General features: G+C 46.3%; 1 protein-coding gene and 1 long non-coding RNA gene across 4 annotated transcripts in view; both read left to right on the forward strand.

The window, feature by feature from the left end:
• LOC141576150 (uncharacterized) lies at nt 1–2,951 on the forward strand. Of its 2 annotated transcripts, none has more exons than XR_012504381.1 (3): nt 1–215; nt 2,010–2,150; nt 2,542–2,951. It is a non-coding gene; the product is annotated as an uncharacterized LOC141576150 (long non-coding RNA). The 2 variants fall into 2 exon arrangements; XR_012504382.1 differs by lacking the exon at nt 1–215 and adding an exon at nt 255–554.
• Nucleotides 2,952–6,909: 3,958 nt separating this feature from the next.
• Nucleotides 6,910–19,468, forward strand: part of LOC141576140 (trafficking protein particle complex subunit 9-like) — a 130,426-nt gene continuing 117,867 nt past the window's right edge. The window contains exons 1-2 of one of the 2 annotated variants that reach the window (XM_074358622.1): nt 6,910–8,499; nt 12,892–13,467. The gene's annotated coding sequence lies outside the window, so the exon portion shown is untranslated. The remainder of the gene's footprint in view (nt 8,500–12,891; nt 13,468–19,468) is intronic. The other variant, XR_012504369.1, reaches the window with a different exon arrangement.

Here is a 19,468-nt window from a genome sequence, read left to right on the forward strand (position 1 = left end):
AGGGGTGCAGGGAGGTACTTAGGCTCCTGGCCAGAATCAGAAGGCAGGTGCACATGCTCGCAGTCAGCCTGACCCCTGGAGGCAGGTGTGGTGCGTTTGGGGTGGCGGCGGCGGGAGGGGGCTGCCCAGGCAAGCAGGTTGTTTACTTCTCTTCCCCACAGCCTGGCCTGGAGGCGGCCTTGGCCGCAGGATATTCCATGGAAGTCGGACTCCAGGTGAGCTTGCTCCTGGGAGGCGGGGCGGTTCGGTCAGGGGCGGCCGCGGCGGCAGAGGCGGCGGCAGCGGAGGGGAGCAGCACTGCCCCTGGCGAGCTGGTGGATTAGCTCCCGTCTACCCGGAGGCCGGGCCTGGGAGCGGCCTCTGCTGCCCCAGGTCGCCTGACACACCTGTCCCACTCAGCTTGCTGAGGAGGGGAGCGGAGCAGTGCAATTAGGGTGCGGGGCGACGTGGGTAGGGGGCCCGCCGCCCGGGAGCGGGCAGTTTGCTCCCCTCCTCCCCGCGGCGTGGCCTGGGGGCGGCCTCTGCTGCCCGAGAAGCCGGACGCCCGTCTCCAGGTGAGCTTGCTGCTGGGGGGCGGGCGCAGTGCGGTCAGGGGGCGGGTCAGCTGGCGCAAATAGTTTCTTTCTGTGGCTTGTCTTTTCATTTGCTTAGCAGTGTTTTGAAGAGCTTTGAAGAGTCTTCATTTTGATAAAGTTCACTCTATCAGTTCCTTTTTAAAATAGATTACACTTTTGGTGTCATAGCAAAGAAATGTTTGCCAAACCCAAGGTCATATTGCTTAAGCCTAAGCTTTTCCTCCTAGCTGTTTTATAGTTTTGGATTTCCTATTAAGATCTATGACCCATTTTGAATTAATTTTTCTGTATTTTGTGAGGTATGGGTCAAAGTTCATTTTTCTCTTTTTGCATATGGATACCTAATTGTTCCAGCACGACTTGCTGAAAAGATCCTTTCTCCACTGCATCCTTACTGAGATTCAATTGTCCATCTAAGTGTTGATTTAGTTCAGAACATTCTATTCTGTTCCATTATTCTATTTTCCTGTTTTACAACAATACCGTACTTTCTGATTACTGTAGCTTTATTTTAAAAAGTCTGAAAATCAGATAGTGTAAGTCTTCAAAATTTTTCTTGTTCAAAGTTGTTTTGGATATTTGTGATGTTTTGCATTTTTATATGAATTTTAGAATTATTTTTAAATTCCTTACGTCCTGTTCTGTCAAATTTCCACCCATGTATTTGGCCGTCTTCAAAGCTACATTTTCTGAAGAAGTTTCTCTGGATCCCAGGTGAAAGGAATTTTCCTTCTTCTGTGCTCCATACACACTTCATAATATTTGATTGCATTTATTCATATTTAGCTGTATTTATTTGTCTGATCTTTCCTGCCATATAGTAAAGCTCTCAAGATTAGAAATCTTGACTTTGTTCCCTCTGTCTGCTGAGAAAACTAGTTCTGTGCTTTGCAGGAGTGAGCCCTGCAGTCAGAGGCATCTGCAGCACACATCTAGCCCATCGCTTGCATATTGTCAAGGAATCCTGCAGATTTAGAATTGTTTATTATTTGTTATCTCCAAAACAGCTCAGTGTTTATTACTTCTATTGCTACTGCTGCATTTTCAAAGAGCAATGGGCTAATTATTTTCCAAATATCAAAACTTGCTACAATTGACTTGTGATGCTAGTTATGTACTGCTGTGTCTTAACAACCTGCTCAGTGTTCATAGGCTCCTTCACTCACGAAACTTTTGGTAGGATGTCTTTGAGTACTTGAACAGCACTATCTGAACTGACTACTCCTGTATTTCTAGTGTCCCCTCGATCCCTCCTCCAGCCCTCCCTGGGGGACCAGTAGTTCTGCCCTCAAAAAGCCTGTTGTTTCTCAGGAAGAGTTTCCTGTGAAATATAATCATGTCCCTCTTGTGGGGACGTTCAGTCCAGAGATTTGGTGGCAGGGGAAAATGTTTAGTCTGCTTTTGGTAGAGCCTAAACTGTTCCATAATTATTAGAAGCAAATCCAAAGAGGAAACTGTGTTGGCATCTAACGAATCAGCATAAATGTCTGATGAGGAAGATCAGCTTCCCCGTCCCACTCAGGCGTCAGGTTGATGTGACGCTCACCTTGGCTAACGTGTCCTCCTGTGCGCAAAGTAAGTTTGAAGACATTATGAATGGCTTTTTTTTCCTTCCTTAGTCTTTCCACATTCAGTATGTCTGGTGAAATTATATGAATCCTAGTTATTTGCAGCCCAGCACTAACGTTTTTTTTTTTTTTTTTTTTTTTAAGAATCGCGTGTTTAAAAGACTAGTGGACAATTTGTTAGAAGATAGAAGTCCTGTTAGATTTTGGTCCTAAATTCAAATCTTGGTTAGTGGTGAATGAAAATTCCCCTTAAAATTTAAAATACAGTGATATAAAGTTTTAAAAATAGTTAAATTTTAGTCAATTTCATTAAACACTATAACATTTATTTACCTTTAACCTGTTTCTGGGGCAATTTTGCAATGATTCCCTCTCTTCATTGATTCTCTCTTTGTCAGAGTCCTTGAGAGGCCCCTGTCATCACTGTCAGTATCATCATCATCATTATCATCATGGAACGGATTCCTCTGGAAGATTCTAGGAAAATAAAGAGATGGATGGGGAGACACGTTGGTGGGTGTGTGTGTATACACTGAGAAGAATTATTAGACGTTAGATGCACAATATCCATTCCATTTAGAGAAGAATGTGGCCATGAAATCCTGATGTGGTGAATGAAGGAAGCGGTGGGAACCGGATGGTCAATGGAAGGGAGAAGGAAGTGAGCAAAGCTGGGAGCATAGATTCTCTGTTAGAGACCAGCACATTGGTGTGAATGAAGGGACTGTGGTGGCAGAACAATGTGTCCCCCACCCCTACAGGGAAGTCACCTGTGACATGTTACTGTAGACAGTAAAGTGATGACAGGCATTTTAGGACAAAAATCTTAAAAAATCTTAGAGGATTTTCCTTCTAAGTTGGCTATTAGCCTTTTAAACCCATAATACGTTGTTAAAGATTAGTGCCAGGTTACAAATAAACAGGATTTGTATAACCTCACCAGACGTACTGAATGTGGAAAGACTAAGGAAGAAAATCCAAAAGCCGTTCACAAGTGTCTTGAACCTTTAATTGCTCACGAGAAGAAATGTTACCCACGGTGAGTGTCACAGCCAAATACATAATGCCTGAGTGGGGTGGGACAAGGGGATCCTGAGATGAGGTGATGGGGAGAGTAGCCTGGATTTTCCAGGTGGGCCCAGTGTAATCACAGGGGTCTTTACAAGCATAGGACATTTCCCATCTGAGTTTAGGATCAGAGGGAGGTGCAGCCATGGAGCGATGTTCAGAAAGGCTGCTGGCCATGAAGATGAAGGAAGTCGTGGGGCACAAGCTAAGGAAGGTGGGTGACCACTGGAAACTGGAAAAAAACAAACAAGGAAACATTTTCTTCTAGACCCTCTAGAAGGAAGGCACCCTGCTCGTACCTTGAATTTAGCCCAATGAGAACTGTGTTGGATCTCTGACCTCCACAGCCATAAGCTGATAAATCTGTGCTGGTTTAAGCTATTAAGCTTATGGAAATTTGTTACAGTGGTAATAGAATAATAACATAGTGAGCGGTATTGTAAGGGATTAAAGGTCTAGGATGGGGTGTGGAGAGGATTCTGACATTTACACCTAAAAAACAACCAGGTGAAGTGGGAAGGTGTTTTAAGGAAGACCTAACTGGCAGGGCTGTTGAGCAGACTGTTTGGAGTGAGGAGAGCATTGGAGTAGAGGAATCAATTAAATCTCTACCAGAAAAATAAAGAATAAAATGTAACAGGGCTTCAGTGTTAGTGGATGTAGTAATGGAAATGGGCAGAGAGATATAAACATTACTTCGAAATTAGTTACAGGTTTGATAACTGCATGTTGGGGAGATTTAGGCGATGTGTGGACTGAATGTTTGCATCCCCTCAAAATCCATATGTCGAAACCCCATCTCCCAGGGTTATGGTATTGGGAGGCAGGGCCTTTGGGAGGTGATTAGTAGGATAAAATGAGGTCAAGAGAATAGAGCCCTCATGAATGGGATTAGGGCACTTATAAGGGCCCCCAGAGTGCTTGCTTCTCTCTGCTCTCCACCCCATGAAGATAGTGGGAAGACAGCCATCTTCAAGCCATGAAGGCAATCCTCTCCCAGATACCTTGATCTTGAATGTCTCAGCCTCCAAAACTTGAGGAATATGCTGGTTGTTTAAGCCACCTGACCCATGGTAATTTTTTACAGCATCCCAGACTGACTAAGACAGTGGAGAATGCCTCCGGGTGTGAAACTGATTGCCTGGAGAATGCTGAAACCCAGGGAAGTGGGCAGCACAGACGTTAAATCACTTAATCCTGCCAGCACAGTAGGAGACAGAGTCTACATATTCCTCACCATTTAAAGGTTAGGAAAAAGAGGTACAAATGAGTAAAATAACAACAACAACAACAACAACAACAACAATAATAAAAATTTCTCCAAGATTCACACAGAATCCCCCAGAGGGAGAGTGAGAATTTATACTCAGGCAGGCTGGCCCCGGAGACCCTGCTCATAACTACTAAATCAAATGGCCTGGCTTATGTGGATCTTTTTTTTTCAACTGTGATATGACGGTACTATGTCCAGTAACTTATAACTTCAAAATACCTCACTATAAGGGAATCATTAGTCACGGGCATTACAAACCACAGAAAGCTAGACATACAAAAATAACCTGTTAGGGCAAGAAAACCACTAATGTTTCTAAACATCATACGTGCTGAACCTTTGCTGTAAAATGTTTATTTATAATTCTGCCTGGCTACGGAATAACTTCATATTTCTGCATGTGGCTTGTGGCTCACATGTTGGACAGCATGGGCCTAGAGAACTTAAATGACTTGCCGAGCCTCACCCAGGAAGCTCATGGTGGAATCAGTTCTACAATCTGGGACTTTTCCTTCTTATCCAGCAAGTCCTTCATGGAGGCTTAGAAGCTTCTCCTTTGGTGCCCAGCTGTCTATCCATGCTTATGACATCTTGTCAGGTGTCCCAGCCTGCTCCTGAACATCAGCCGGTACACACTTCTGCTCTTTTCTGACCATGTAATATCTCTTAGAAATTTTGGTGACATTAGTTCTTATCTGGAAGGGTAGTGGCTAGAGGTGTAAATGTGTCCACAAGAGCAGGCTGACAGATTTTTCATAAACATAGCAGGAGTGGTCAAGAAAAGAAAAAGTCAGGAAGAAAGACCAGCAGAAGCAAGTCATTTAATATACCAAATGAATACTTTCAATGTTTGGTTGTGTTACTGAGTCCAAACTCATTCTGCTCACTGCAGGACAGGCCAATAAATTGGAAGACCACGTTCTGTGGCAAGAAATAGCGTCTTTAATTGGAAAGCCATCTGACTGAGGAGATGGCAGAGTAATTGTCCTGGAGAACCATGTTCCCCTAGTCACAAATCAGGCTCCTTTTATATTAAAAATGGGAAGGGGGTGTTCTTGGTTGTTGCAAACATCTTGGTGTAGGAATCCTTTGTTGTTAGAATCCTTTGTTGTTGCAGCTGTCCACCTGGGTCAGATACCTGTAAACCTCCAACAAAACAAATGTTATTTTCTGTTCTGCAACATGTTATCTTTATAAGAATGGAAAAGCGTTAATATCCCTAAAGGTCAAAGCCTTCAGATTAGGCTCTCCTGTGTATTTCAGGCTCTAGGCAACATTGTTTTATAAAAGGTGCAGAACCAACAAGACTAAGCCTCGGAAACAGAGCACAGGGTTAAAGTCAAAGAAAAAGATGTAATATGGAGTCAGATTTGTTCTTTCCTATTTCAATAGTGCCATGGAGAAACCACTTTGGGCAGCTTTTTGTGGGGCCATGGAGGCTTTCTCTCTCTGCCTCTGGGCATCTCTGTTGAAAACCCTTCCTAGCTGTCTGGCCTGCTGGAAACCATTCCACCTGGTTTGCCCGGAAGATGTGTTCTGTTTATAACTCATTTATACTCCTTGGAAAACAACTCAATTAAATCTCAATTGGTTTTCCACCAGCTCCCCTGGGCAGGGGTCAGTGATAGCATGTTATTATTTTATAAAAAATATGCATAATAAATGAAGTCATAAAACAGCACTGGGCACATAGGAGAGAGTCAATAAATGCTTCCTGGCTTAAAGCAAAAGTGACGGCTCAGTTTCCGTGGCTGCTGTACTTGCTGAGCTAGTTTCTCATTCCCACCATTACACTTTTTTTTTTTAACTGAAAAAGAAACCCATGCATATGGTAAAAAAAAAATTCAAACAGCACAAAAATACACAAGGGAAAGGTTTCACTCATCCTTTGTTCTCTCTGCCCTCCCTGGAGATGCCACTGTTTACAATCTTTTGTGAGCTTTTCCAAATATTTTATGCATATTTCAACCTATGTATGGAAATTCCTTTAAAGTTTTACTTATTTTTAACCTAAAAGGATTAAAATCCTCAAGTGGCTTCTGCCTCGATAATAGCAAAGAACAAATCAGACTCTGTAGTAGATCTGTTCCTTTGACTTTAACCCTGTGCCCTGTTTCCTAGGCTTAGTCTTGCTGGTTCTGCACCTTCTGTAAAACAATGTTGCCTAGAGCCTGAAATAGACAGGAGAGCCTAATCTGAAGGCTCTGACCTTTAAGGACATTAACATTTTTCCATTCATATAAAGATAACAAGTTACAAAATAGAAAGTAACATTTGTTTTGTTGGAGGTTTACAGGGATCTAACCCAGGTGGATAGCTGCAAGAACAAAGAATTCTAACAACAAAAAATTCCTACACCAAGATGTTTGCAACAACCAAGCAAGTAGGAAAGGATCCTGAATTCTGACTTGGGGAGATGGTTTTCCAGGACATTAGTTTGCCATCTAGGTCTACAGAAACTTGCTATTCCATGCCCCAACACCTTGTCTCCTGATTTATTGGCCTGTCCTGCATTGAGGAGAATGAGTTTGGACTCGAGAACACTCCTATCTACATAGCAAGCTGGGCACTGGAACTGAGGACAGCTCTCCCACACCCAGGGACCTAGTGTGAGCCCTTCATTGTTCCACTAGGGTGGAAAATGGTTTACCTAGGAGAGATGGGGACTATGCACCGTCACTCGGGCAGTCTGCTCTGTCTGGGTCTCTGAACTTGTACCTCCCACTCCCTGCCAGCCCAAAACCTGGGACAGTGCAGCTAAGGCAAAAATCATGCCTGCCTCAGTTTCCCAGCCTGTAAAAGGGGAATTTATACTCTTCCCAAGGTAGTTCTAAGCGACAACGCCTGTGGGTGTTTGGTTCCGGGAGCAACAGGAAGACCAGCTCCTCTTGGGGGCAACAGGTGTGATTCCTGTAGGGGTTCTGCAGGGCCTTGGCTGGAGGGCTTGACCAGGGAGGTGAAATTTGAGCTTCTGGCCTTGAGGGGCTAGAGAAGGGCATGGAGGCAGGACTGGCGCCTCATTTGGGGTGCCCTTGAAGGTAAAGTTTTTCTCTTCATCTCGGCTACTCCCTTCCCCCTTCTCCCTCTAGATCTCTCGCTTCTCCTTGCTCCTCCTCCGTCCATCTCTCTCCCTCCAATTTTCGCTTCCTCTCCTACTCCTCCCATTTTCTCCCCCTCCCATCTTCTCCCTCCCTCGATTCCCCAGTGTATCTCGCAGGACGCAGAGCCCAGAGCAGATCGCTGGCCCTCCCGCACATGCCCACGGTTGGATGCCAGCTGGACCGCGGGACCGAAGCTCCAGCTCCGAGCCAGGGATCAGCCCCTGTGGCTGCTCGGCTCTGTCGCCTGGTAGGCCTTTGGCTCCTGCCCCGGGTCGGGGCCTCCAGCTGTGTAAGTGGAAGGTTGGGGGCTCTGGGAAAGGGGGTCCCCGTGTCACAGCCTGCGAGGGCTCGAGTCAGCGCGTGTCCAGCTGACTGGCTCGTGCCAGCCCCTTCTGCCTGCGCCACCTGCCCCGGCGCCCAGGCCACACCTGTCCAGGGCCGGGAACGCACCTGCCGGGGACATGGCCACCCCCGTCCATACCGCGGCCCGCACCTGCCACCTCTCGCCCCAGCCGGGCTCCCCTGAGTCCGCGGCCGGCGCCCCCTTCCGCTCTCCCACCCGCGAGTCCCCTCCTCCCGGGCTTCCTCTCCTCGGCCGCAGGCCCTCCCCCGACCCTGGGCGGGCTTTGTCCCGGGCCTGCGGGGTCTGCGGAACCAGGCGGGGGCGGAGCAGTGGCTGGGACTGGCCTCCGAGCGGGGCTGCAGCCCGCGCCCCCAGCCTCTTTCCCTGCCCTGCCTCCACTAGACTGCACTCCTCTCCCTTTCCCTGTCCCTGAGGTCCAGCTCAGTGGCATGGACGCTGTTCCCTGGGGCTGAGATCCTCTGGCTGTAAGGCCCAGCTTCTCCTGGCAGAGACTTGGGAAAAGAGAGCGCTGAGCATGCTTCTGTCTCCTCCCTCAGTGTTTCTGCCCCAGGTAAATAGCCTTAATACTTTTTCTGGTGTTAGGATGGGGGGGTGCTTGTTGATGTCATGTGTTTTTAGTGAGCGTGATCACAGTGTTGAAAGCAGGGCTTGATTCACTAAAAAATCAGCTGAGGAGTAGGGGCAGGGCTATACTTAATATGTTTGAGTTGTTCTGCAGGAGCTAAGGCCCCCACCCAGGTGGAGGATGGTAACTTCAGGCTGAGCACGAGATTCCTGGAACACGGCCCTATTACCTACCACCAACTAGTCAGAAGAAAGTCACACACCTGGAAGCCCTCAAGCCTCATTTTGCCTATTAAAAGCTTTACCCTAAAAAAAAAAATTCACCTCAAAAACCATCAGAGAATTCAGGGTTTTTGAGCATGAGCCACTGTTCTTGTTTGGCCCTGCAGTAAAAAACTTTCTCTTCTCAAAATAAAGGGATGAGGGCACGAGGCTGTGACATTCTCCATCCTCCCCTCTCCCAGAGTGAAACATGTGACCTTCGATTTTAAAAAGATATAGTCCTTAATTGGTACAGCCCTACTAGTGTGTGTTAACAAAAGCAGCACCATCAGAGGCATTTTGGAGACCCAGGAACATTGCAGTCCTAAAGATCTGGCAAATTTTTGTTTTGTTTTGTTTTTTTGTTTTTCTTAAACTGTGGGGAAGACTAGTAATATAGAGGGAAAAATAGTGGTCCAGAAATATTTTTTCGTAGAAAAGCTTTATTGCGATATTGTTCACACACTGTGAAGTCCACCCATTTAAATGGTACAATTCAGCGGCTTTTAGTATATTCACAGTGGTGCAACCATTATTATTCCAGAACGTTTTCATCACTTCAGAAAGAACAGTGGAAATGAATGATCCATCCAAGCCTCCCCAGTGGTGGTTCTAAAGAAGTTTCCTGGCTCTTCCTGACCCTAAATTAACTTGTTACATTCCATAAAAAATCTGGTAGGAAATCTAATCAGAATTACGTTGAATCTACATATCAGAACAGGAAGAATTAATGTCTTTATGGCATAAACTTTTTCTACCCATAAATGTATCTGGGACCCTGTCTTTTCGTCTGTCCAGAGGCTGGCCTATGGAAAGTCTTCACTAATTTTTTGGGTCTGTGAATAATGAGATTATATATATCGTTGGTTGCAACTGTAGCTTTTCACGAAAGAGAAAATAACCTCAGTGAAGCCAATTGACTCCCTGATGGTCAGAAAGAGTGACAGCCATTGCTGGAGTGATCGAGTGGACTTGGTGCTTGCAACCAGTGTTCTCCACCACCTACAGCTAGGGGATTACAGTTTTCTTTTATTTATTTATTTATTTATTTACTTATTTTTAAAATTCTTATTTTTTAGTAAAGTGTAATCAGTTTACAATATTAGTTACAGGTGTACAGCAGAGATTCAGTTATATATATGCATATGTACATGTATATTTTTCAGGTTGTTTTCTGTACAACTCTTTACAAGAAATTGAATATAGTTCCCTGTGCTATACAGTAGGTCCTTGTCATTTATTTATTTTATATACAGTAATGTGTATCTGATCATACTAAACTCCTAAACTGTCCCTCCCCCTTTTCCACCTGCTGACCACAGTTGGCTATGTCCATGAGTATTTCTAGCAGCATCCTTTTTGCTAGTAATATATGCTGGATAGCTGCCTTCATTTTCAGTAATTCCATCTTATCTGTGGGCGTTTTTCTTCTGGTGGGCCTGCATGTGGTTTGCACACGTGTTCATAGAGATCTGTATTTGGGAGAACTCCAGGCCTCGTGTAGTCCCTGGCACGGAGCTCCCACTGAGCTCATGCTTCAACTGGGAAAAACCATATGAAATTTGGAATTTCCACTGTGGTTGAGACTTCCAGGTTTCTATAACCTATTTAGCCCACCTTAATGTTGGTGGCTCCATATTGGATAATTTGGTGGAACTGAATGGTACGACGGTGTAGAGAGAGGACTTGTATGTTTCTTTTCTTTCCTTTTCTAACACTCATTCTCCTGGGCCTCCCACATCCTTCCCCAGCAGTGCCCAGGGCTGGCTTGGTGCTGCGCTGAGGCAAGATTTGTAAATAAGGCCCTTTCCTCATCTCTTCTGAGCCTTCGTTTCCTTCTCTGCACAATGAGGGCTTAGACTAGATAATTGCTTTTTGGTTTCTTTTAAACCCAAGTCTCCTTTTGAGAAACAGAGAACTCAAATCTCTGCTCCAACCCTAATTCTTCAGATTTTCATACGTCCTCCAATGGGTGACACAGCACTTTGTGGAAAGTTAATGTGACTTAGGTTCTTTCCAGGCAGCACAGAAAAGTCTTAAAAGACTTATTGCAGGGAGGGGGCAGGTGGGGGGCAGTATTTCACACTTTCTAGTGTGAGAACTGCAGCAGGGGCTTGGATTTAAATACAGCCTCTGACGTGGCTTCTCTCTAATCTTGCACAATGTGATAAACCTCTCTTTTCCTCTGTTTCTTCATGTGTCAAGTTGGAGTGATATTATTTTAGGTTTTCGTGAAACAATATAGACATAAGCCATTTGTGTCTCAGTAGAAATCTGACCTGCTAGAGAATCAGGGGTTTCTTCAAAAAAAAAAAAAAATCTTGTCCATAGCAATCTGTCTATGTGTAATTTGAATTTCCTGGAGTGTGTGGGTTAAGACTAAATTCCATCATGGGACAGGTGGCCCCTGGGTCTGGGAACCCCAGGTTCCTCCTCCTCCCCAGTCCTCTTCCTCAGTCCAGGATGCAGTTCCTGCCATTAGAATTACACAGACTTCCTGTGGATATGGCTTTTAATTTTATTGTTTCACTGGGGAGGGCTGCTGTCATGATTTCCGTGGTCAGGTTTCGGTGACCTGAAGGCTATGCAATTGGGTATTCCTATTTAAGTATAAGAAAACAAAGTTACAAATACAAAATTAGACCTAGGGTGGAGGCAGGGGCTCTTGGAAGTGGGGACTATTAGCTTTGTTAGCTTCAGGTGCAGTGGCCTCTGGCCATGAGGACCCATCCTTGTGCTCTGGAGTTGGAGGGACCAGTAGGATCAGTGGGAATGTTTACTGAGTGTATATCATAGGCTGTGCATTGTCCTATTTGTACTCTGTGTTCCTTATTTAAGACAGTGAGCTCATTTAATCTCAATAACCTCTTTAAAAAATTAGACTTTTTATCTTGAGATGTAATGAAGATTCCCATGCAGTTGTAAGAGCCGATACGGAGACAGCCTATGTACTCTTTGCCCAATTTTCCTTAATGTTTCCATCTTGCAAGGTTGGGGTACAATTCATTATTGACTCACTAACCCTTTGAGGTTTGTGTTATTACTCCCATTTCTATTCGTGAATAAACTGGGGTTTAGAGTAGCACACAGGCCTGCCCATGTCAACCATATGGTTAGTGAAGGGTCGGGTGTAACGTGGGCTAAGGATTTCCAGGCAGTACCATTGTGATGGTCTGTGGCAGGGGCAGCATTCACTTGCGAGTTTATTCATTCATTCAACAAACACTTATTGAGTAACCTCTGTGGGTAAGATGCTATCATAGGGTTATCTGATTCTTCAGCAGTACTGAGAATCAGGTAAAGTTTTCTTTTTTTTTAATCTGAGAAATTTAGCTCTGAGAGGTTATAACCCCCCGCAAAGGAAATATAGCTCATAAAGGAGGGATAGTACATGTGTACAGTCCTCCAATATTTATGCAGATTGTACCCTAGGCATTTTACATTTGCAAACTTCCATAGTCCGGATATACTCTTGGAAAGCAAGGATTTATTTTTTAATTGAAGTATAGTCGTTTACAATGTTGTGTCAATTGCAAGGTCTTTTATTGAATTTTGAATTAAAAAATTAATATTTGATGTGGGGTAATTAGGTTTATCTGTTTCATTTTTTAATGGAGGTACTGGAGATTGAACCCAGGACCTCATACATGTTAAGCATGGGCTCTGCCACTGAACTGTACCCTCCTCCCCAAGGAAAGTTTTCTTATCCATTTTTCTGCAGCTTAGGAATTCAAGTAAATTGGAGTTGAAATCCAGATCTTTTGATCCCACTGTGTTTCTTTTCTTTATATTCTGCTCAAGGGGGTGAGGAAAGCAGTTCCTTTGTTCATTCTTGTATTCAGCATTTTTGAGCACTGACTTTGCATCAGGGCCTGGCTAGGTGTTGGAAACTGAAAACAAGAAATGACCCTTTACTGCAGGGGCTGAAAGCCTAGACCAAAAGATGGGTAATGTGATCCGAGCTATGGTAACTATGTGCTGACACTGAGGACAAACTGTACCCCTGGCTTTGCTTGGGCTTCCCTGCCTTACGGCTGCTACACACCAGGTCACTGCATCCCAGAAGGGTCTGCAGCCCACAGCAGAGTGTGTATCTCAGTCTCCTCTCCCCTCTCAGCAGGGCCTGCAACATGAGCATCCCTACTATGTGCAGTGTGCTGAGGACAACCAGAATCTCCCCTTGGTGGTCCAACCTGTTGGGGATCGTCTCAGAGGAGAATTTCTTTTGCATCTATAAATGAATCTCCTCGGTGTGCCAGATCAGCCCGTGTGGCTCCCAGTGCACACTCTGTATCCACTACAGGCAACACTACGGGCCCAAGAATGGGTGGAGCGAATTCCAGACCCACCACAAGGTCGTGGGCCTTGTCACCATTACCGACTGCCTCTTGGTCAAGACCTTCTAGAAGCTCCAAGTGCAGAGGAGCTGTATGGCACCACGCTCTACGACCCTCAGCTCTTTGCCTTTGGGTCTGCATGGAGAGGTGGTCAAGCAGCCACCTACTGATGTGGCCTTCAACCTACAAGGCCTGCAGAGTGGTGGAGAAGAGGGTCGAGGACATCATCGAGTCACTCTTCATCGTGCTCGTGTCCAAAGCCAGCACGGGGCCCCCGATAATTCTAGGGACAAGATCCCCCTCCCCTGCATCCCGTTTGAGAAGGAGGACTTGGTGGGACTGGACACAGACAGCAGGTAAGCCTACCTGGAGGCCCGGCCACCCTGGCTGTGTGCCGCGTTGCTTCCCTACATCCAGAAAGGGATTGGCAAGGAGGAGGGCTGTCTTGTAGCCAAGGGGGGAGGGAGGTGCAGCCCGCCGGCTTTCAGACATTTAAAAGTGAATCCGCCTTTGTTTCAGAGAGATCCTTTTAGGGTTAGTGTGGACACTTACTCTCCTTTTTCAGCCAGGACCCCTGGTGGGACCCCTGGAGTCGCTGTCCAATAGAGTAGCCACAGCCCCTGAGGCTAGGAGCGCTGTGGGTTTCTAATTTTTGCTTGTTCCTCTTTTTCTTTCTCCTTTTTCCGTTTTCTCTCGGACCTCCCTGTGAGCGTGTTGTTGGGTCTGAAAATGTGGGCTGTGCACACCCTGCGTTGGAAATAGCGAGATTGCCCTCCATGCTGCCTCCATCTCTTTAAGAACCAAAAACTTTTGTTTAATAACATTTTTTATTGATTTATAATCATTTTACAATGTTGTGTCAAATTCCAGTGTTCAGCACAATTTTTCAGTCATTCATGGACATATACACACTCATTGTCACATTTTTTCTCTGTGAGTTATCATAACATTTTTTGTATATTTCCCTGTGCTATGCAGTGTAATCTTGTTTATCTATTCTACAATTTTGAAATCCCAGTCTATCCCTTCCCACCCTCCACCCCCCTAAAAAGCAAAAACTTAATGGTTGCTTTGATTCATGTATTATCTCACTTATGTTTTTATTTTCTAATTTTTTGGAATTTTTGTTTGTTAGCATGTCACCTGCTGGTGTTTGATACCTGGTAGAATCCTTGCTTTGAGAAACATGTGTGGTCCTCCTTACATTTGGTGACAAATGAGCCCTTATTAATTTTGTTTGTTTGTTTTGAGGAGGTGAGTTGCGAATTGAATTAGGCGGATTCTAAGGGATGTTTTTCATGGGTATTTTCACTTGGGAAGTCAAAGTCTGCAGCACCTTGCTTGATTCTGGCTTTTACACAAACGTGCTTGGCACGTGGTTCCTGGCTGTCGCTGTGTGACGTGCATGATGGCGCTTCCATGCTGGCGGTCACTGGTGAGGAGGAGGCCGGCTCGGGGGTGAGCAGCTGCAGGGGACGCTGTTGGAGGAAGCAGTCAGCGGGTTTGCTTTTGCTTTTGCCTTCCCCATGCCATTTACTTTACTTTGTCCTCATAAAAGGGCAGAAGAGTATCTAAAATCCATGTCACTCTTTTACTCCCTTTACAAGGCTGGATTTTCTGAGTATCAGGACAATATGACCTTCTCCTAAGTAGCTGGCTCACCTGGATCTGGTGGACACAGGGACCGCTAAAAGGGATGGTAGCTTCCTATCTGCTTCAGCCAGTGGGCATTCAGAGTCGGGTCTGTGCTTTGCCTCAGCAGCCGTGCATGCCTCCCTGCACCAGCCCTTACTTTTAACTCATTTTGGCAGTAAATAGCTGACTCTGTCTGTTGCAGCTGACGTCCATCACTGATGGCCGTGTCATTAGTTTGCAGTAGTGAGACTCCAACACCCAAGTCAACCGTGAAGGTAGATGCTTTGACCGACCTAGGACCTTGCATTTTCACCCCCCAAGCTGGTTCATCTCACCCGGGGAAAGGGTTGGGCCACCACCGTCATGCTGGCCATGAGGCCTTGTTTCTCCTTTCATGCTCTGGTCCAAATGTGGACACCTCATCCTTCACTGACTTGGTCTCGCTTGAGACAGGCCAAACTTTCTGAAAGAGTCCATCACAGTCTCGGGGGGAACAGAACAGAAGTAAGTGTCACAAGTAGAAGGAGCCTAGGCTGTCCGGGTTGGCAAATGCAGGCTGGGATCTGTGATGGCTGGGCTGTGCCCTGGACACAGGCCTTTTCCGTGGCTCCTTAGAGCCCAGGAGTCGGAGTGAGAACAGTCTTGCCTGGGTTCCTCCATCCTCACCTGCTCACTGGCAGGTGTTTCTGCTAACAAGAAGCTCCCCCAGACCTCATGCCCTTCAAAGTTCAGACCACAAGAGAACCTTGAGTCCCATCTCCTGGGCCTCCTTTGTGAGAATCCAGTGCCTTCTGAAGTGACCTGTGCCAGGAGATGCCTCCCCCTCCAGGGAGCTCCCTTCAGAGGACTGTGACTCAGTGCACCTTGCTGTGAGCTTGTGGGGTTCTGGTCGTGGCCTTTGCAGAACCAGACTTGAGATGGGCTTAGCGACGGAAATGACAGGACCGATTTCAGGGCAGGGCTGGGGTGAGGGAACAGTGGAAATTGAATGTGACCTCAAACACCTAGGTGGGTGCTGGGGCTGTTACTAAAATGGCAACCCGGGAGTTACCTGCAAGGGTTTGAATTCCATAGTAAACGGTGGACATGAGGCAATTTAAGATGCCATTTGTCATCCGAGTTATGAATTCAAACAGGCACTCCGGTCTATGAGACTGGGGCTCAGGTGAAGGAGCCAGACTAGAGTTACTCGTTGGGAGTCGTCATTCTTAGCTGGTGTTCACAGCCTTGCATATGGATGAGCTCATCTCGTGATGTACAGTCTGAGGCTGAGGGAGGGCAGGGCTGTGCCTGGGCTGGAGGAAAGCCCAGAGCATGCTGCTTTGGTGTGTCAGTCAACAGTGTTTGGGATTTTCAGAGCAATGCCATTTATCCTCAAAGGGCCGGGGAGGGGGGCGGTGCCGCCCAGGAAGGAATCAGAAGGGAGGGTCGTGACCACATGTGCATCTCAGGAAGATGCGGAAGCCGCAAGATCTGGGCGGGACACCTCCTCAGAAGCTGGAATTGCAGCGGGGAGTGGGGAGAAGTTAGTCACACTCATCTGTGAGGGAGGGAGGGAGGCGTGGGGAGCCCCCACCCCAGCGGACTCGCTTTGTGATTTCCACGTACAAAACGCAAACATACAGAGGGTCTGAGGTGAGAGAGGATGGGGGTTGGGAGGGGACCTAACCTTGAGAATGGTGGCTGGACAGTTCTCGAATATTCTCCCTGCCAAGTAGACTTAAAAAAAAAAAAAGAAACTCTTAAGAACAGGGATAGTGACTAGGGAAGAGGCAGTCCTTTTTCTGGCCTCCTAAGGGTAAGGCATGTACCCGGGGATACACAAAAGAATCGGGCATTCTGTCCCAGGGACTTGACCCTTACCGGGGTAACAGTGCAAGTTTAAATGGGGAGAAGGGCACAGAGGGAAACTAGCCAGGCCCCGTGTCAGGTACCAGTCGGCCGCCCTACTTGCGTGTTGCATTCACACCCATGCCTCCCAGGTGGGAGGTGGCTGCCCCCTTTTGCAGATTGGGAAGCCTTCTCAGAGGGGTTAAGTTATTGGTCCATTTAGCGGCCAGTAAATGCAGTAGCAGGATTCAAGCAGGGCCTTGTCAGACTTCAAGGGCATGTTTTCTCTACTAATTCCGGTACCTCCCTGTTGTACATGGAATGGTGAAGTGGATCAGTTTTGGAGCCTTTCAGAAAAAGTGTGATTTAAGTGTCTCAGAACTGTTTCACAAAGCTCAGTGATCTTCGATGGTTCAGAAGCACCGCAGTGCTTTATGCCCCACAGAGGTAAGGTCTTACTCCTTTGACTATGACGTGGTTGCAAATGACGTACAGGTGCAAAACCAGACTTAGCAGCTTCTGAAGGGAAACTCTCCAGTTCTCCCTTGATCGGCTTTCTTCCGCGGGATGTAACTGTGCTGCAGCGTAGGCCTGAGATTTCTCTATGGAGTGAGGATTTGGTATCCAATGTTAGCATAAAATGATCAGATGGAGAAAGTCGACGTTGACAATTTATTTTTGGGTTTCATTAGACAAGATGCAATATCAGTTAATGGCCCAAATAGTATATGAAATTGAGTAGAGAACATTGCATTTCTTACTATTTAGAGTTCTCTTACAGCATAATGTTGCCTGCTTTGGAACATCAGCTCCACCACCAGGGCGCCTGTATTTGTGTTGGTGTGTTTGCATCTATACAGTGCATGTAATCTGGGCTTCCTTGGTCTCAGATACTCCAGTGCAGAATCAAGGGCTGTAGTCATCACTTAGTCATGCAAATACTTCTAAAACTATATGATGCCAAAAAAAAAAAAAAAAACAAAAAGAGACAGAGAGAAATTACCTTTATCAAAATTCCTTTGGATTCTAACTGTAAACTTTTGTTGAGCAGCTCTGGTTTCCTTTGGATATGAGTGCATACATTTCTTTGCATGTAACTTGGTTTTTGGACTAGAACACCAAGCTCTGGCTTTCTACAAGCCACAAAAATAGTAGCCAAATTGCACATGTATGAAATATTTTATTCTTTTTTCTGAGAAAGTCTCCTTGAATTTGGGACTTGGGCTGTGATTTTTGCTTTTTGATTCTCCCACCCCTCTTATCATCCCTCACTCCTTCTTCCCACGTGGGCTTCAAGAGTTCGTGTTCTCCAAGGAGCAGGTGGACAAACACCCAGTTGGTCATTATGCAGTGCTGCAGTAGAGGGAGCCCAGCCAAGAGCTAAAGGACATTATCAGAGAGGACTTCCTAGCGGAAATGGACTCTACATTCAGTTGTGAGGACAGAGTAAGAATCAGCCAGGAGAAGGGGTCAAGAGGGTGGCTCAGGTGGCAGGAGCAGCCCGGGCAGACGCCTGGAGGCTTGTGGGTGGGGACTCGGGGAAAGTGCCCTGTGCAGTCCAGGGTGGAGGGTGCCCCTGCTGGGGCGGACACTGGAGAAGGCCTGGGGTGGAGGGCTTTGGGGGAGCTTGCTTTTTACTAGAATTGACAGAGGAGGCAGTGAATTTGTCAGAAGGAAGTGACTCTCAGGAGAGGTACTCCTGGTTTTGCTTCTGATGTTCTACAGAAAGGTGTTGGGACGGGTGAGAGCAAGACTGTCTGTCCGTTTGAGACCCACCCCTTCATTCATTTATTTATAACATGCTCACTTCTAAGTGTCTAGGGGAGAGGGGTGAACCGACAGTAGTAAGCAAAATGTACTTGCTTCTTGCGAGCTTAGCAGTGTCAGAAGTTGATTTAGCTTGGAATGTTCTAGGAACACAGCAGGGAAACCTAAGCCAAAGTGCGGGGATTGGAGGCAGGGAAGGTTTCCTTGAGAAACAGAATCAGAATGAGCCCAGAGGCAGGTGGCAAGTAGCTAGGCATCAGGTCAGGGGCCCCCTGAGGTCACTGGGGACCTGGGTACTGCGGTGAGGCTGGGTGATGAGAGGCAGGGGCGGGGGTGGGGCTAGAACTGTACCAGTGAACCTCCGAAGTGTTTCAGTGGAGGAGTGATGTAATCAAATTTGTGCTTTGGGAAAGCTGCCCCTGCTCTCTCTCGCTCTCTCGCTCTCTCGCTCTGGTTCTTGCTCTCTTTCGTGTGTGTGTGTGTGTGTGTGTGTGTGTGTATGTGTATGTGTAGCAGGGAGAAGGGGGTGGGTGCCACTGAGTGGGAGGGTCATTAGAAGACCACTCGCAGGCTGGGAGGCGACCAGTGGGAGAGCGGCGTCAGGGCTGCGTGGGGACAACAGGGACAGGGTGGATGTAGTATATCCTTATGGGGAGAGGTTGTTAGCGGGGCTGCCCTCGTGGCGCCTTGTGGCGGGAAGAAAGCAGACGGTGGCAGCCAGCCTGACTTTCCTCTTCTGTCCTTCCTTGCCTTGTGTGATGGTCTTAGCTCAGGCAATATTTGGAAGAGAAGAGCTAAATTACAGGGTAGCCCAGGACTTTGTTGAGCTTGTTCAAGTGAGATCTGATAGGATTTATGTTTGTGTTGAGATCTGCACGTTCATTTAGCTAGAAATTCACCGTCTTTTGCATTTCCATAAAGGTATTTATTCTTGATAAAGATTGCTTTCTTGGTGAAAGGAAATTGAATATAGCTGCTGTTTTTCTCAAAAATATCTTATCTTTAAAGAAATTTAATATTCAAAAGAATAGGAATATTCTGAAATGATAAAGTAAGGTTTCGTTGTAGTTTCTTTGGTTTCAGAGTTGACACGGAATTAGAGCCTTTGTATTACTTAATAGCACA

Source organism: Camelus bactrianus, chromosome 36, assembly GCF_048773025.1.
Source record: "Camelus bactrianus isolate YW-2024 breed Bactrian camel chromosome 36, ASM4877302v1, whole genome shotgun sequence".
NCBI lineage: Eukaryota > Metazoa > Chordata > Mammalia > Artiodactyla > Camelidae > Camelus > Camelus bactrianus.